The sequence below is a fragment of the Typopeltis vanoorti genome, chromosome 8 (genome assembly GCF_054136105.1).
Source record: "Typopeltis vanoorti isolate ZY-2024b chromosome 8, IOZ_Tvanoo_1.0, whole genome shotgun sequence".
In the NCBI taxonomy this organism is placed as follows: Eukaryota; Metazoa; Arthropoda; class Arachnida; order Uropygi; family Thelyphonidae; genus Typopeltis; species Typopeltis vanoorti.
Window position 1 is genome coordinate 505,286 of NC_143556.1, and position 19,296 is coordinate 524,581.

The window sequence follows — 19,296 nt, forward strand, 5'->3', positions numbered from 1 at the left end:
TTTAAACTGCCATGTCTAATTTAATCTTAGGATGTGGCTTATAATCGACTAATTGAAAATCGGTAATTTTAAAATCTTCAACGTTAGATATTTCTCTCGTAATGTATAACTTTGGAAATTTTCGTGGTTTTCGTTTCGTTTGTTGCCTTAAAGCCTTAACGTGATTTAAATAAACATGAGCATCTCCTAAAACATGCACCAATTTTCCAGGTTTTAAATCGGTAACGTGTGCTATCATGTAAGTGAGCAAAGCATAACTAGCAATGTTGAACGGTACACCCAATCCCATGTCTGCTGAACGTTGATATAATTGACAAGATAACTCATTGTTACAAACGTAAAATTGTGCTAAACAATGGCAAGGGGGTAAAACCATTTGTTCTAAGTCTGTTGGATTCCACGAGCAAAGAATGATTCTTCTGTCACTTGGATTTGTTTTGATAGTGTTTATTACATTCGACAATTGATCGACTCCTCGTCCAGTATAATCTGCATGCATGTCGGTGTATTTTGCACCAAAATGGCGCCATTGAAACCCATAAATCGGGCCAGCATCGTATTCTTCCCTTTCTTGCAAGCCTGCATTATCTAAAAAACTACGAGAACTATTTGCATCCCATATGTGAATATTTTTTTGTCTCAATTCATTTACGTTAGTTGAGCCTCGTACGAACCACATTAATTCTTCAAACACTCCTTTCCAATATACTTTCTTTGTCGTAAGAAGGGGGAAATTGTTATTACTAAGACTATACACTGAATGCATTCCAAACAGCGATAACGTACCGATTCCTGTCCGATCTGGTTTAAAATTACCACACTTCATTATCTGTTTGATTTGTTTCAAATATTGATATTCTTCGTGCTTCTTCATGCCTTATTTTCTATCTATGCTATTCTGTAGTAGGGAAGGTGCTTATATGTGTGTTTATCGTCGATTAGTCGGGTCTTTAAATTAAGTAACATCGGTTGATCGACATCTGAAAAATCTGTTTGTGGCCTTCCCGGATTTGAACAATGTCGTTTAAATGCTCGACATGCTTTATTCGGTACAACTGTTACTCTGTCGTGTCCGACATTTCTTATTCCCATTCGAACTTCGTTTCTGGCCATTCTAGGTCGAGGTGGGTAAACAGAAATCGGAGATGCCGCAAAGACTCTAATAACTCGATTTATGTCTGATTGGTAGTTTTCACGGTTTCTTTTTTTGTATTTTTTACCCTTATTATTTGTTTTTCTGGGTCTCGTTGTTTTTCTGGGTCTACCTCTCCTGCGTCTTGGTGTAGAAGGTGACGAAGGTCCAGCAATGGATGCTACTGCAGGACTACTGGGACTATTTAATGCAGCGATTCTTGCAGTTACAATTTCTGGTGAACGAATTGGAGAAGTCATGCTTCTCGTGACACGGTGGTCAGTAGAATCATTTGTAACACTCTCAATTAACGGAACTTCTGCTAATGGCATTTTAACTTACTTATTAATGTTTCGAAATAATTTTGACAAATTAACTGCCCTCCAAATTCGTTCTGCAGGTCGATTGTATTAAAAGTAGTACCAGATTGACAGCAATTTCATTGAGCGTGCTGAACTGATTTGGGCACGTGTGTCATGTCGGTGAATAAGTTTTACGAATTAACTGCATATTCTTTCCCCAAAATAAACCAAATTTTAACGTACTACATAGAACAAATCTATTACTATGAGCTAATTAAAAAAAAATGTAGGAATATGACAACAGAATTTACCTATACTATCAATTGGAAAAAAAAATATGCTACCATTCTACGTTATACCGCGAAATCCTTTTTTAAAGATTCACATTTTCAACGTGTTTCGAGGACTACTTATTTTAAATATTGGACCAAATGGCTTTTAGGTGAAATGAAAAAACCATCTATATTAGACGTAACGATGTATCCTTCTGGTGTAGTAATACACAAAAACGTGCCGATCGTGGATAAAAATTGGTACGAAACTAGACTAGCAGAAAATGTTCGTTTCAGAAATCGATATTCAGTTACTTACAAAGATATCTTAGATGAATTACAGAATATGAACGATATGACATATTCATTTGAATTAAGAGATAACGAAATACGAGAAATATTTGATGGATGGCAATACGATTGTAATGTAGTAATAGCATCATTTATTATCACAATGTTTATTATTTGTCTAGTTATATTCGTTTGTTTATTTATTTATTAAACGAAAGTAACACTTACCATGTTCGTAGCGATAGCTGTCATGTCATCACCTGAGCATCATAGCATAAGTAACGAATGTAAGGCGAGTTCATTTTTTCTGCTGAGATGATAAACTTGATTTTTTTATATACTAAACGTTAATTACACGATAGACATCATTATGACAAAACTAAATTACTACTATACATATATAATATACATATCATTAATTGTTTCTGCTACGAATGGATTGTGGTATATAAATAAATCTAAATGGGGGGAAAGTTCATGTCTGATATAAGGGGTGTATCTGACATAAGGATGAAATCACGAATATTGCCTAATTCCCTACTTTACTAAGCATGGAATATCATTTAGAATACTAAGCATGGAATATCATTTAGAATAAGGGATGTATCTAACATAATAAGGATGAAATCACGAAGATTGCCTTACTTTACTAAGCATGGAATATTTAGAATACTAAGCATGGAATATCATTTAGAAAAATAAATAAATTATTTAATCATTAAAAATTAGAATTGAATTATTAAAACATTTTTTTTGTTTTTTTTTTTAAAATATAGCAAAATAAAAAATGTCGACTAATTTTACAGTTTTGCCAACCAACCCTGCAAACATTAAAATTAGTGAGCAAACTAGATTTTTTTATTAGACTAATTTTAACTTTTTTGACGTTTCATGAGCAAACATTAAAAATCAGTTCGATGCACTTTTTAGGCTTTTTTTTAAAAAAAAAAAAAAAGAATCGTTTTTTTTTTTTTTTAAATTAAAATAAAAATGACATCAAAATAAATATAACATTTTAACTAATCGTTTATGAATTTAAACAAATTACATATCGTTGGTGAATCTACTTTTTATTGAACTATGTATGGATGATATAAATTCAGACACCTTCAAGTAAAGGACCTTATGTTTTTTATAGATGAATATCAATGTCATATAGAGAATAAACACAAATACCAAAAATATCATAATGCTGAATCTAAATATCACCATAATAAATATAGCAGCTAATATTGGAAAAGCTGTGGAAAATAATGTTGCTGATATCATCCTGTCTTGAATTTCAGGTACATCTGGAGGATTGATAGGTGTATTTAAATTCTTTTCTATAGTCGCTATATTGGTTGTTATATTGGGCATGATTCTTTATTTCTGCTTTGCTTTTATTAACATGTAAATATCCTGTAAGAGATCGGCATCCATATCAGCATCAGCTTCGAAAATTTTATTTGCCATAGAATAGCGTGCATCTTTCTGTAACATTGTCAAATAATGATTAAAATTAATGTTGTAATCGACATATTCTAAAGGTTTAAACAACTCTTCGTTAATGGTTATCAAATTTGCCTTTTCTTTAAGATTGTTTATCATTATTCTTTCCAAATCTTTTTTGTTTGGACCGATGAGACTGAATGTTTGATTTGCAATTAAATGCAATAAATATTTCTTTTCACACAAAACGTTAACTAAATGCGAATACAAATCATCACTCAAGGATGTAGCATCAATTGTGTGCACAAAATTCATTCTCCCTTCCTTTATTTAATCTTCTTGGGATTAAGTAAATTAAAAACCGATTGTAACAAGTCATTGTTTCTTCCGGTATTAATGAAGTCAATCATTTTTTCTTTCGTGTCGGTTAAAATTTCTTCTCTACGAAAACCAAAATTGACATTGTAATCTATACAGGGAAGGGTTTTGAAGAGAATGTTTTCAATAGTAGGTTTATCGATAGGACTTTCACTAAAAGGATTACTACTTATTGCTTCATCTATATGGGTACGTAGCAACGATTCGTTGGATGTGATAACTGCACATTCGCTGTCACTCATGTTGTGCATGAGGTAATCCAGCTTGTAAAGTTCGTGTTTGACGTGAGTCATCAATTCATTAGAACCGTGCACGTTGAATTTGACGATGGTTTCAGAAAACATCTTTTATACTTTATTTATGAGGCCCAAATAATTTAAATTTTCTATTACGTTTTTCTTTGCATCTATTCGGGAAAATGTCACGTGTCCATTAGTCCACCGAAGCAAATGTTCGTATGTTAACGAACACGATTCTTTAACCTCTTGACGAGTCAACAAAATCGTTTTGAATGCATCTATTCCACACTTATCGTCGAGATATATCAAAAAAGTGTCACGGTCATACATTAAAATATACGTATCTTGCAAACGTATCATTTTCCACCCATTTTCCAACGTCCATATGACAGCATATTCGTTTTCCAAATAAGTTTGGATTTTAAACCATTCGTAATGGCCGCTGGGTACGTTTAAGAGTAGAATATATATCACACAAAAAGTAAGCAGCAATATGGTTTTAATTTTCATGTTTTTTATTTTTATGTCAATAATATTTTCCTTTTATGTTAAAGACTTATTTAGTCCAAGCGATACGATCGTAGCAACTAATGAATTACCAATAATTCCATTTCCTAAATTAGATAATAATATTCCTGTTCCTATGAACGATATGCTGTGCCATGCAGGTGGATATCTGTGCAAAGACGAAAACTGCGATTGCAATGAAATTTGTTCTGGACAAGACTTTCAAAAAATAACCACACACGAAACGGACGATATATTCGTCAGTAATCGCAAACTGATAAGAAATGCTACTTATTGCATTCCTCTAGGTATCAACAAATGCAATAAAAAAACGTCCATACCAGTATATTCGTTAGCAGGATGGAGTTGCGTGCTGAAATATCCTTCTATTTATGGAAACGATGACGGTAATTTACTGCATGCCTGTAATAGTGATGTGGCACAAGACAACGCATTGAATTACCTTTACGATACAAAACTACATAAAATAGTGGAATTTCTTGCCGATCCTTTAGAGATATACAATGGTAAATATCGTTATCAATGTGAATGTCACTCTCTAGACAATATGAACAACCGAATGAAACCATTGTTGGATAAATTTCGATGCATCAGCGATCCTTGTTTAAAAAACACGTTTCAATCTTCCATGAAAGGATTAAATAAAAATTTTGAATGCGAATGCGACGAAAAGTTTCAATTTCACGAAAGGTTTGACGATAAAAGCTCTCCTTGTTCGAATTGTTTCTTTAGATATAAAAACAATCAATTTGATGGTTTTGTGAAATGCTACACCCAAAACAGTATACTCGATCAGTATGCCACACCATGTATAAAAACATTCGACACTGATGCCACTAACTGTTTCAACTTTCACAAATTGATAACCTCTGGTGATATTCGTGAATTGTTGTGATGCTCTATACTTTACAATGGTCGAAATCTCCAACGAAACAATTCAATATGTACAAATTACAAATTCGTTGCTGTACAGAAAATGGACGAATCGTGACCTTAGAAAAAATTTATGTCGATTGGATTGGCGTGTTTGCCGAGCACATAGAGCCTGTAACACAACTGATACTGAACTTTTTTCCAGGCATCAAACTCACTCATCAAAAAATCGAAAGAATATGTTTGTTTAAACAAATGTTTCCAAATCTATTAGAAAAACCCAATAAAAACATAAAATGTAGCGAGCGATGTTTTTTTAAAATGTACATTTCAGGAGTCACCATCCGAGAAGTTGGCGAGTTTTTCAAAATTCAAAACGTACCGTTCATCTCTTACTTCGAAGACGAAGATTGGTTATTACGTATCAACATAGACATATGGAATTCGTTTGACGTTAAAAACTTTTACAGTAACTGGTACGATTTCGACGATGAAAAAGCCACTCTGATCGCATCGATTCGTTGCATACACAGCAACCTTACGCATTTGCCTCCGTTTAAAATTTTATCGTTTGATTTAGAAACAGTATCATGGGATGGAGATAGAATTCCTGATGGTTACAACGAAAAAGATTCCATCGTAATGATCAGTACGGTAATCGGTCAGCTAACTCGTGAAGGTCGCATAGAGATAGTAGAAAAAAACATCATGTATTTGAAGCCTATTCAGGATGATTTGAACGTCGATGCTATAGGTTATCGCACGGAATTAGATTTAATTGCAGCATTTGTGAAAATTGCATACCGAGACGATATATTAGTCATCACTGGATACAACATAAATCGATTTGATTTTCCATGCATCGCCGCACGCCTCACTTTTCTTCATAAGAAATTGTTACTTTCAGGATTTTGTTCTCAAAGAATCGGCGAACACGTGGTGACGAGAATAAGCGACAAGTTTGTGATCGATCTGTATGCTTATATTTTGAAATTTTCTGCCTACGGGTTGCCGAATTACAAGTTAGATACGGTGGCAGAAAAAAAGTTGCACAAGCATAAAATACCCATTCATCCGTTTTAAAAGGCATTCAAGTGCCTTTTAAAACGAGTTGAAAATAATATTAATTTCTACTGTGCAACGAAAATCTTAGGATAGGATATATAACTGATCATACACACACACATATATATAAGTATGTCAAGACCTGCTGAACAATATATTTATCCTTCATCTGGGGACGAATGGAATTATGATTCATATGATACTTTAGACAGTGGATTTTTATTAGTTTCAGAAACACCCTCTGTGTCAGAAACATCAACTTTAGAAACACCCTCATCTTTTGTGTCAGACACTGAATTAAATTCTTCAGGATTAAATAGCAATATATCACAATAAACTTCTAGCAGTACCTCATGAGTTTCTAGCAATAGAACTTCACGAGTTTCTAGCAATAGAACTTCACGATTAGCTTCTAGCAGCACTTCACGATTTCCTACTTCTAGAACTCCATCTCCATCTTCTAGTTCTGTGGGACATACGAATTTCCGAATTCATTTAAACACTATGTTTTTGAGAAATAACAAAATTCCACGTTCGTTGTGCAAAAAATTTTGTAGTAAACAAAAGCATATGTATCCATATCCAATAGATGTATATGTACAGATAGAAAGTTCCTAGTGTAATAAAAGTAAATAAAAAGGCTTATTATTAAAATATTTAAACTGAACAATTTTTAATTTAAAAAAATTTTTGACATATGTATTTAGATTTTTTTAATTAGATTAATTGAACATAGCATTCGACTATATACTTTATACTTTCCTCTTCCCTGTAAAAACTACTTGTGATGCACAGAAAATGGTTAGTAGTGCAAATCCACTAGTGATCTACAGAAAAGTGTACACACACTAAAGTCACAAATTGCTTAACATAAAATAAATATTTTTTGATTCAAGAACCTATCATAAACATACATTTTTTATTTCAGTTAAAGATGACCAACTCATATGAAGATGAATTGCAAAATGTATTACATTTAATGGTTTGTCTTTACAAGGACATGAAGATGTATGCAAAGAATTTTGACTGTTAGTTTTCAGTTGTTGGAAAATTGGATACAGTGGTGAACAAATATTACTTAGTTGCAATGTTCCTTTTATTGTCTTACCAACAGCACCAGACGAACGTTATTTAGATTTGACATGCTTTGCTACAAACAAACATATTTCGTTCTATTTAACAGACGTAGACTACTATGAAAGACCACAGCAAATTCTTTATAATCCATCATATCGAGATTTTCTAAGACTTATCATTGAAATAAGAGCATGCAAAGATGACATGTACATTAACACTATCAATTTCCTTTTTTCTATAGAAGAAAATGAAGAATGCTTTCTGGCAGTAGATGCTATTTGTCCTATTTCACGACATTCAATCACAAAATCTGACTTCATTTCTAAAATGAATTCTATTAAAAACTACAGATTGTGTTTTAGAAAATTCATAGATATAAATGAAATATGCAATTTTCAAAGTTTAAGGATAATTGAACCAATTGAAACACTAAGTGCATATTTGGATCGTCCACATGTACCATATACTCCAATGCTGAATTTCTATGAACAAGAATATAAACTGTTGTAATTTTGATTATTAATGTGTAATGAAGAGCCTGATGATTTGGATGAATATTCTGAATTGCCAAAAGTAAATTTTGATGAAAATTCAGATATATCAGATATAAATTTGGGTGAATATAATGTGGAGGAGTCCGATACAAATTCGGATTTCTACATTTCTACAAACCAGGAAAAAGAGGATACAAACTAGCTTTCGAAGATTTCAATATTCAAATGCAGAAACGCATGGAAAAAAAAAATAACTATGCCAACTCCTACCATATCTTTTCATATCAAAGGCTAAATTCACATGTTTGATTTAGAATGTTCGAAACACATATCACTTATGTTTTAAACACACAGCAGATACTACATTAAATATACTGTCACTCAAATTTTGCAAGATTGTTTTACTGATTATATAATATATAAAAGCATTGACAAACATTTTTCATTATATATATATATACAACATACATACAACAGAAGAGTCACTTCAGTAAACGATATGGCAGCAAGAGACCATTTAAACAACCCTTGGGATTTTAACTACCCTTGGGATAGTTCTGAAAACTACAGCAGAGAAAACACCCTTAGAGGAGTAGAACTTTTTGCAGATTTCCTAAAAAATCATGTACCATATGAAGACGATATAAGAGCTCTCCAAAATCATGTGTTTTTAGCAAAAGATGGAGTGTTTCCTCAAGAAAAATACAAATCTCAAATAGATCTTAGGACACCGTTGAATTTAGATGCTATGTATTTTTTTCAAGGCTCCTCTGACCCGATTGGAAAATATCTACCCTTTGATGACAGTAAAGAATATGTCGAGCCACACGACACAGCATCGGTATCCGATGTACTCAGAGTTATTAAGGAAATTATACCCAAAGATTTAATGGCACGTTTATACTCGATTACTTCCCCATTTGAAATTACTGGATTAAGCATTCAGTTGGCATTGTTGAATAGAAACTCTTCAAAGCACATAATCGAAATTTGTTTTCATCATTTAGATTTTATATCGTTAATGAAAATACTACAGCAAATTAAATTTTATTCCAGTTTTCGCATAGTGTCATGCAGAAAACATAACGTTTATTATGAGCCAAACAATGGCACAATAGTGAATTTCTTATGCAATCAATCTGAATTCCTGTGGGAAAATCAATTTTTCCTCTCCCTCATATGTGATAATGAAAGAAAAATAGTGTAATGTAGTGAACTTAAAATTGATTCTCAGCAGCAAAAGGACCAGCCATTAAACCACAAAAACGTGTGAAAATGTACTTTTTTCCTCGATGAATGTTTTGTGTTTAAAATTGTACTAAGTAAACTTCATATGCTAAATAAAAATCATATTTACTTATTACATATACATATATATAAAAAAATAAATCATGCATTTAAATGATTCACTTATTACATATACATATATATATATATAAAAATCATTCGTTGACTATTTAGATTATTACTATCCCTTATATACAACAGGCACTTCTAAAAAACAGCCATGGTCGATGACACTGATGAAGACGTATTTAATAATTTAATCAGTGCTTATAGCAATCCTTGGGATATTAATGAACACAGCAGTGATACAAACGAAGATGGATTTAATCTAATCAGCTATGCAAGACTAAAAAATGATGCTTTAATCGAAGACAATATTAAAGCACCACATAATCATGTATTTTTGGATGAAGAAAAATTGTTTCCTCAAAATATAAGCAGATACGCTTCTCGTTTCTGGTGGCCACTAAGAGAAGAAGATCAGCAAGAATGGCCTTATGTAGAACAACTATTATGCTTTAAAGAGAAGACAAAACTAAAACCATTACCAATGGCTTCGGTCTTTCATGTTTTAACAGTCATTAGAAAAATTATACCTGAAGATCTCATGACAGAAATATGCAAAAAAATTCAAAATCCATTTGAGATTGCTGGATTCAGCATTCAAATGGCATTATAAACAGAATGTGCTCGAAACATATTATAGAAATCTATTTTGGACATTTACGTTTTAAACAATTAATGAGATTATTGCAACAAATGAAGTTTTATTCCAGTTTCTGCATAATATCATATACGAGATGTTCCTTATATTATGAATTAAACATAAATAATGCAATGATATTGCATTATTTATGTGCAGATTCTAAATTTATACTGCAATTTCATTTTTTTATCCCCCCCCCCCCCCCACCCCCCCCCCCCCCCACCCCCCCCCCCCCCCACCCCCCCCCCCCCCCACCCCCCCCCCCCCCCACCCCCCCCCCCCCCCACCCCCCCCCCCCCCCACCCCCCCCCCCCCCCACCCCCCCCCCCCCCCACCCCCCCCCCCCCCCACCCCCCCCCCCCCCCACCCCCCCCCCCCCCCACCCCCCCCCCCCCCCACCCCCCCCCCCCCCCACCCCCCCCCCCCCCCACCCCCCCCCCCCCCCACCCCCCCCCCCCCCCACCCCCCCCCCCCCCCACCCCCCCCCCCCCCCACCCCCCCCCCCCCCCACCCCCCCCCCCCCCCACCCCCCCCCCCCCCCACCCCCCCCCCCCCCCACCCCCCCCCCCCCCCACCCCCCCCCCCCCCCACCCCCCCCCCCCCCCACCCCCCCCCCCCCCCACCCCCCCCCCCCCCCACCCCCCCCCCCCCCCACCCCCCCCCCCCCCCACCCCCCCCCCCCCCCACCCAATCCCTGTGGTGGTTCTCAGTAAGATCTGCAAAATACCTCACTACAGCTGCAATCACCTCTTCATTTGAAGAAAAATGCTGACCAATGAGAAAGAGTTTTTTTAGTTTTTGGAAGAGACAGATGTCAGACGGAGCCAAATCTAGCGAATAGGGTGGATGTCCCAACAATTCATAATGAAGATCCCTTAATTTTTCAATTGCCAAAGACACCTTTATGGGCAGGTGTATTGTGCTGATGAAAGATGATTTTTTGATTCATGAAACTGGATCTTTTCTCACAATTTTTTTTGTCTAATCTGGTTAAGAGATCGGAATAATATTCTCCAGTTATTGTTTTATCCATTTCAAGATAATTGTTAATTAATTGTTAAACCGCTCCAAGCATTGTTCAGAGATTTTCATGCAAATGCATTCTTGATCTGCTATGAGCAAGCATTGCACCCATCTTGCACAAAGCTTTTTTTCATTTGCAATTCTTCATGTAAAATATATCCTACATATTCTTTCAAAATGCCTGTAGGCTCAGCAATTTCACTTGCTAGTCATCCAATTTTTTCTAATCGCTTTAGTTGATTTAAAGATTGATGAGTTTCTTGTGCGAGCTTGGTATTGCCATTTTTGATTGCCTCCTTATTAAAATTAAATGATAATTTTAAGAGGCCTTGAGCCCTTTATTTATTACATAAAATTCTCTGGTAAAATTGGAAGCAATTCTCCCAGATCCAACTTTTATTGAAGTTTTTTCACCTTTTGGGAGTAGGAGAACACCAGCCTCCATTAATGAGATTGGTACTTGATGATCCATTGGTATAACAAATAACCAGATTGGAGGATGAAAGAAGGTTGATAGCATTTAGGACTTCTTCTTTGAGCATGTCTTTTGATTCCTTTTTTGTACAGAGTTTGGTAAGGTTTAGATTATTATTATTATCCAGGCCTCCATGGAGTCAGAAGACTCATCATGGTAGGTCGATTTTAGGAATCACAAAGTTTATTATACCACTCCTTGAACCCATTGACCATTCCCATGCCAACCACACTCTCAGGCAATGCATTCCAAGCATCAGCCACCCTCCATGCAAAGAAACCACTCCTCACCCTCTTGTGCACAGCCTCCTTTCATAACTTCCAGGTATTGCCCCTTTTTATCGCTCCTTCCTGCCGTTCCACCAAGTGAAAGAACTCTCCAATGTCTACCCCGTAACTACTCTCAACAGTTTAAAAGTCTCAATCGCATCACCTCTCCTTCTTCTATCCACCAAGCTCGGCAGTCCACATTCCCTCAGTCGATCCTCATAACTCATATTGTACAGTCCTGAAACCATCTTTGTTATCTGCCCCTGTACCCTTTCCACAGTTAGTTTATCCCCTTCAAATCCTCGGGACTAAATGTCAGAATAGTAGCCTAAGTGTGGTCTGATCAGGGTCTTATATAACTGAATGATAACTCTATCTCTGCAGGTCAGCATCCTTCTCAGTATTCAGCAATCCTCTGAGTTACCCTCACCACCTTTGCAATATCCTATCTATCTATCCCAATGGCTTTAACAGGCCTTTAAGGCCCACAACATTCCAAGCATGCTTGGATTTCGTAACCGAAATACGAGGATAGAATGGTAACTCCTATGCCTCAAGGTATTCTTGGCTGTATCCCTGTGTGTTCAAGGGGCCGGTTTGCCTGCTTGCGGGATGAAAAACACCATATAAACTGGTGGAAAAAACCCTACTGCCTGCGCCCAAGACCGGCTAACTTGGCTATGGCTGAGGAAGATCCTTCAGCTCCTCACTTCTCCGACGGGAATCGAACCTAGGACACTCCTTCCCCAGGCATATGGTTGAGAAGCGCAAAGCCACTAGGCTAACCGCACGGACACCTTTGCAATATGCTCCCTGAATTTCAGTTTTCTATCAATCACCACCTCCAAATCTCTTGTTTCCCTTACCTCCTCCAGTACAGCTCCTCCAATCGAGGATGCATCCTCCCATCGATGGATCCCAAACCTCAAGACTACATTTTGCCTCATTTAACCAGCACCCCATTTATTTTCCCATCTGTCTAGTTTATTCAAATACCCTTGTGGGGCTGCCACATCTGCACTATTATTGATAACCCTTCCTAACTTCACATCATCCGCAACAACTGAATGTGCCCTTGCAACCCATTGACAATATCATTGATATAAAGATTGAATAATACAGGTTCCAGTACTGAGCCCTGTGGAACCCCACTTGTAACCTTCTGCTTCCTTGATATTGCCCCATCATACACAATTCTCTGATATCTATCAGTCAGCCAATCCTGAATCCATTTGACTTATCTGACATTCAAACCCATGTGCTGCAACTTAAATATTAGTGTATCATTTGGCACCCTGTCAAACATCTTTGCAAAATCCAAAAAATGGCAGTATATGACTTTCCCTCATCAACTGTTCTTGTCACTATATTATAAAAGACAATCATATTACTAAAGCAAGAGCACCCCTTTACAAATCCATGTCGATTCTCACAGATAACATTACCTTCATCTGCCCAACACTGTATATAGTCCCACACTAATTTCTCCAAGACCTTAACAACTACTGATGACACACAAACAGGCCTATAATTAGACACTTCCAGTCTGCTACCACCCTTTTGCAGCAGCACTATCTTACCTTCCTTCCATTCCTTGAGTAGCTTTCCTTCAGCCAGACTTTTATTGAAAAGTCAGATCAGTAGAGCTGTCAGTTCTTTAGCACATTCTCTCAAAACCCGTGGTGAAATACCATCCAGTCCAACAGCTATTTTGGTATCCAGGGTACTCAGTATTTGGAACACACTCCTCTTGCACCTCTAAACCCTGATCATGTCCTATCCCTCTGGTATTAAAAGCTCCTCTAGGAAGAAATACTCCAATAAAGTGCTCATTGAACAACTCCACGTCCTCGGCATCATTCACTCTATTACCATTTTAATCCACAATGTCATTCTTCCACAATCGTTTCTCTGCCTACTGGCCACATAGCTAAAACATTTCCTAGCATTTTCTTTGGATCTTAGTGCCAATCTCTTCTCATATTCCAGTTTTGCCTTCCTCACCATACTAGTCACTCACCATATGACCTGAGTCATATTCTTCATGCATCTGCTCTTCACCCCTCTCCTCATCTCTTCCATAATCTCTTTTTCGCCTGCAGTTCCTCTCTGATATTGTTTGTCATCCACTTTAGACCAAATTGTGTCCTCTTCACTTGTTGAATACAGCTTACTATTGCTGATAACAAATATTCCTTCAAAATTTCCCAAGCACTAATGATATCCCAGCCTTCCAATTCCTTCCTCCATGAAACCTCCCCAAGTCGATGTCTAAGACTACTGTAATCATTTGCCTTATAATTCCACATATATTCCCATCTCTTTGATACTCCTGCATATCTATTTATTATCTGAGGCTATGACCAAATCTAAAACTCTTGAACTTCCTGTTCCCTCTATTAGATGTCGCCCAAGACATTTGTCCCTCAAGAAATCCAGAAATTCCTTATTGCTACATGCATCTTCCTCTTCCCAATTTATACTGCTGTAGTTAAAATTTCCCATAACAATCATTCTTCTTGCACTTGCAAAGCTCAACTGTCTGAACATCTCCTGGTCCCCACCTTCTCTGCTCCTCGATTTGTAGCAACACCCCAATAAATATCCTGTCTTTGCCACTTCTACCTCACACCATATGCTTTCAAAACCATTTGTGTTACTGCCTTCCAAAGCCTCTACTCTAAGAGGAAATAAGTAATCACTTATCATAACAGTACTCCACCTCCAAGTTTTCCCTTCCTATCCTGCCCAAAAAATGCTGTTCCCTGTCACTTGAATTCTGGTTATTATATCATCCTCCATCAACCGCATCTTAGATTTATGGAAGTATTTGGAGGCAAAGGACTGGAAAATAGAGGTTTTGTGTTTATATGGGCATTTAGCTGATCAAGACCTATTTCCTTCCTGTTAGTGTCATATTGTAAATTTGATGATCTGTGTAGTCTTCATTTTTGATTCCAATGTTCATAAGTTTTAGGGAGATATGATCGTTTTCGTAGCTTCTGATATTATTAATGAATTTTATGGTGGCAAATTTTTGTCTGTCCCCCAGGAGGTCAAGCCAAAATTCCTGTTGGGCTCTGATGTTAGTAGATGAGACTGCACCAATGATAATCTGGATACTTTTACTTCAGCCTTCAGTAAATAATGTGTAAGATGAGTGTGATATATACAGAGCCTAGCAAGAACAACTTCCTTTCTTCTGTTTCTACATTGACTAGACTGCTAATGCTAAATTTCAGGCTTAATATCATGCCATATGTTCCTGTCATGATCGGCTTTGAACTTATAAGTTATCTATAGGGACCTGGCAAACAGTATATGGAAAAGTATGAGCTGAACTACCAGCTGTGCCTGCAGTCCCATTTTTTTTAAAATTTCAGTGTGGCTGGGAACCCAACACAACAGCATCCTAATTAAGGGATCTTCATTTTGTTTTTGGGTTGGATCAACACCCCTACTAGCACACATCATATACATTACTAGCAACGCTCCCCCATTATGTTGGTATAAACACTTCACCGTTGATATTCTTTGCTTCGTCGCATTACACATACCTTCTACATGACACACACATGGACACCGAACACGTTCCAGGAAGCACTACTCACTTGGAGGGCATCCCAAGAACAAAGTGTACTCCCCTTCCCAATGCCCACACTTCAGGATGTATATACAGATGCAGCTTCCTTATTCACTCCCAGCTGTGCACCCTGACGAATCTAGGTTTGCTTAGGCGAAGCTACGTCGATTTACTCGAGCATGCGGTTCCAAGACTGTAAGAAGAAACAGAGCAAAACACACCCTAGGACAATTCAGATGTGTGAGACAAGGATGTACCTTCTGTTATTCATTAGGAAGTGGTACTAAACTTCATGCTGTCTGTTTATCTAAAAAATAAATCTGTCCCTGACTAAATTGTTATTGTAAGATCAGCATTAAAAAGGTAGATTTGTTGCGTTGTTAACAGGGAACCTGTAAAACAAGTATGTTAAGGTATTTGTGATTTGGCTAGTGGCCGTTCTATGTACTTCTAAATCTGTTACATGAGTTCCTGACTAAATTGTTGTAGTATTAGCATTAAAAAAAGTAGATTTGTTGTGTTGTGGAACATACTGCTAAAGGTATTTGTGATTTTGCTAGAGTTCCCTACATCAAAAGAGTGATTCAACAATAAACGTATGCTACAGTGCAGAGCCATACTTATTTACAACAAAAATCAAATACATTACGAATATGACTTGCTCTTTGACGAAAAACAAGCAAATTCGTTTTTTAAAATGCTTGAAGAAGAAATAACATGCAATTCCAGAAAAGAAGCTCAAATATTTATATGGAATTGATGGTGCGATACTCCATGGCAGGTTGCAGCTTACAGAGATGATCACGTGTCATAAGTTTTCTGGTAACTTATTTAGAACACGACCTTGGACTCCAACCCTTTTACAGCTCATAAAAATTGTTAACAACATCACTGGAATTAATTTCTATTTTGTATTGATTAATAAATACAGAAATGGAGATGACTACATCGGATGGCACCAAGATGAGTTAGATATTGCTCCAAGATTATCTATAGTTTGTGTGTCATTTGGAACATAAAGAAAATTGATTTTTAAACAAAATGAAGTTCATCACACTCTGAAGTTAAAGAATGGAAGCATTTTAATTATGAAATATCCTACAAATGTGTATTGGCAACATTCTTTACCTCGCATGAGAAAATTGATTACACCACGTATAAGTTTAACGTTCACAGTCATTGTTTAATTTAATAAAACCTACCAATCAAGCTGCCTGAATGGCAAAGAAATGGAGCTAGTGGAGGAATTAGATAAGTACCATCTAATTCTTCATAAGGCTCATCTTGAATGGCAGGCAGTGTCAAGTAGAGTGATTTGGGCAAATATCAGAATGGAGAACTGGACATTGAGACTTATTTGTGTCTATGTACCCACAGAAGGTTCTACTAATAGAAGTGGAGGAATTTTTTGAGGCTCTAGAGAAAGCTACTGAAACAATGAAAAAGGAAAAGTTTGTCCTAGTTGGGGATCTAAATAGCAGAGTAGGAGTGATTGTCAGACATACAAAAATGTTTTGGGAAAATTTGGAAAGCATATCAAAAGTTCCTGGCAAATAATAAGTCAGCTTGTGCTCTTAGAGAATACAGAGACAAATGTAAAAAAGGTAAACAGTGTGTAAAACTAGCTAAACAAAAGTCATGGGAGGACTTTGGCAAGAACATAGAAAATAAATATCAAGAAGGTGGCAAAATATTCTGGAGGTTGTTGAAGAAGCTCAGGAATGGAGGATTATAAGTCTTACAGTGGCTGCACTGCATAGTTCAGAATGCCTGGACATAGGGACAAATTCCATTTGAGAGCTCTATTCCAATCATTAATGATTGGAATAGAGCTCTCAAAAACTGAATGTGAGAATTACAGAAGTATATATCCCTATTGAGTGTTCCTGGTGAGATAGATATTTTTTTTTTTTTTTTTTTATTGTAAACATAACAATCTTATATACAGGATTAACCGGTTTTTGGTTTTCTCTGGAGTCAGACAGAGAGGTTATATGCTCATACTCTTGTTGAGGTGTGTTACATCGAAGTCACTTATAAGGCTAATTAAATTTTTTTTTTTTTTTTAAATAAATTAAAGCCATTAAGAGTTATTTTAACATGATAACATAAGATCTTGTTTTAACATAAGAACATAAATGTGGAAGAAAATAGAAGTTACTATTGCACAATATTATCTATTGACATGAGAGTGCCAGCTGATTAACTTTCGCACTGTTAAGCACAACAATCCTTATTTCTTCCCCCTTTCTTTTTTTTTTTTGGGGGGGGGTAAAGGTGTCACTTCTATGCTGGAAAGTGGATTATAATGCAGTCGCCCTGCTCAGCCAGGAGTTGATTCCGTGGATTCCATTCTTGGTGGAAAGGATCTAGGGTGTTGTTTTGCCTATGGTGGTGATGTTCGTGTAGGATCCGACATCTCACCTTTTGTTGGAAGGCTGCCGTGAGTTGGTCAGTTGCCTCTCTCTGTGAAGTTGCTGTGCTGTCTGGTCTTGTATGTCTGAGGTAGAAGTTGTATATTACCGCTTTTGCGGTGATGAAAAGGTAATTGCAGAATGAATGGTTATTTGACTCCACATGGACGAGATTGAAATATTCCTCTTCTGTATGAAGATTACCACAGGTAAGAGCTGCCGTTTCCCGAGTCAAACTGATTAATTTAGTGTTGACTGGGCATTCCAAGTAGACATGCCGGATCGTTCCTAATTGGTAGCAGAAGAGGCAGTTATCTGAGACGTTTGAGTTAAATTTTCGTAATATAGTAGGAGTAGGTAATATATTATGCCACATTCTCCACTGAATATCTGCGTCAGGTTTGATGGCTCTTGTGCGATATGGTAGATCCCATTGAAATAGTGTTTGATCAGATGATGCAGGATTTTCCATCAAAGTGCTTTGGTTTGACTGTTGTGTTAGAGTGCTGTAGATCTTGTTGGTGTTGCTGGGTGTAAGTTTCTCCCATGAGTTATTGGTTTTTATCAGAAAGATAGGCGCCAAAACTTCTGAGTTTGGAGGAATAAGCCCCACTTCTGTTATGCTATCAGGCATAGCGACTTGAAAAGCGGCCTTTACGGTGTCTATCTGCTCAGACTCATTCCCATATTCCAGGTTTTCGAGCGAATTTGGAAAGCGCCAGGTGAGGCTTGGAGAAAGAATGTCACCCAAGATCCTCACGTTTCGCCAGCTCCATGGAGGAAAGAAAAATTCTTTCTGAGTGATCGGGCTTCTTACCATCGTGTTGTGAAAGATGGGTTCCATGAGGATTTCAGGTAGGGATGCTGTCCTCACTGTGTGCTGGAGGTTTAGCTTCTTCCATCGTCGAAGGGCGTCTTTGTAGAAGTTTGTTAAATTTACAGGCACTTGAGCTGTTGTCATTCTTAAGGTGGTGGAGAGAGAGAGACCTCTAGTGGCAGAAATGAAAATATACTCAGTGGTGCACTTGTGTGATATTTCCTGTTGTAGGGCATTTATGAGAAATCGAGCGCGGAACGTTGTTATCCTGTTGTCAATGGAGACCAAATTTTGTCCTCCATCTTTGAGAGAAGTACATAGCTGGGAGTAGGAAAGCCAGTTTGTTTTATTCCATATGAAACGATATATGGTTGACTTTATTTGTTTGATGAATTGAACTGGTGGCGTAAGGATCTTTAGTGTATGCCAAAGGACACTGGTGGCTATTTGGTTAACTATTATTGTTCTCCCTCTTGTGGAGGCAGAGGCTCGTATTGCTGCCCACTTTCCTAGAACTTGCTTGAAACGCTTGTTTAGTGTTTCCCAGTTCTTATCCACATAAGAGGGTGTGTTTCCTAGGTAAATCCCCAGGTATTTGTTTCCCTCTGTGGACCAGGTACCAGACATTGGGGAATCGGTT

The 19,296-nt window shown here is 37.0% G+C and overlaps 1 pseudogene; it reads right to left on the bottom strand.

Annotated features, from left to right (window-relative positions):
- Position 1: 1 nt before the first annotated feature.
- LOC150103671 (thymidylate synthase pseudogene) lies at positions 2 to 874 on the bottom strand (annotated as a pseudogene).
- Between the last annotated feature and the right edge of the window lie 18,422 nt (positions 875 to 19,296).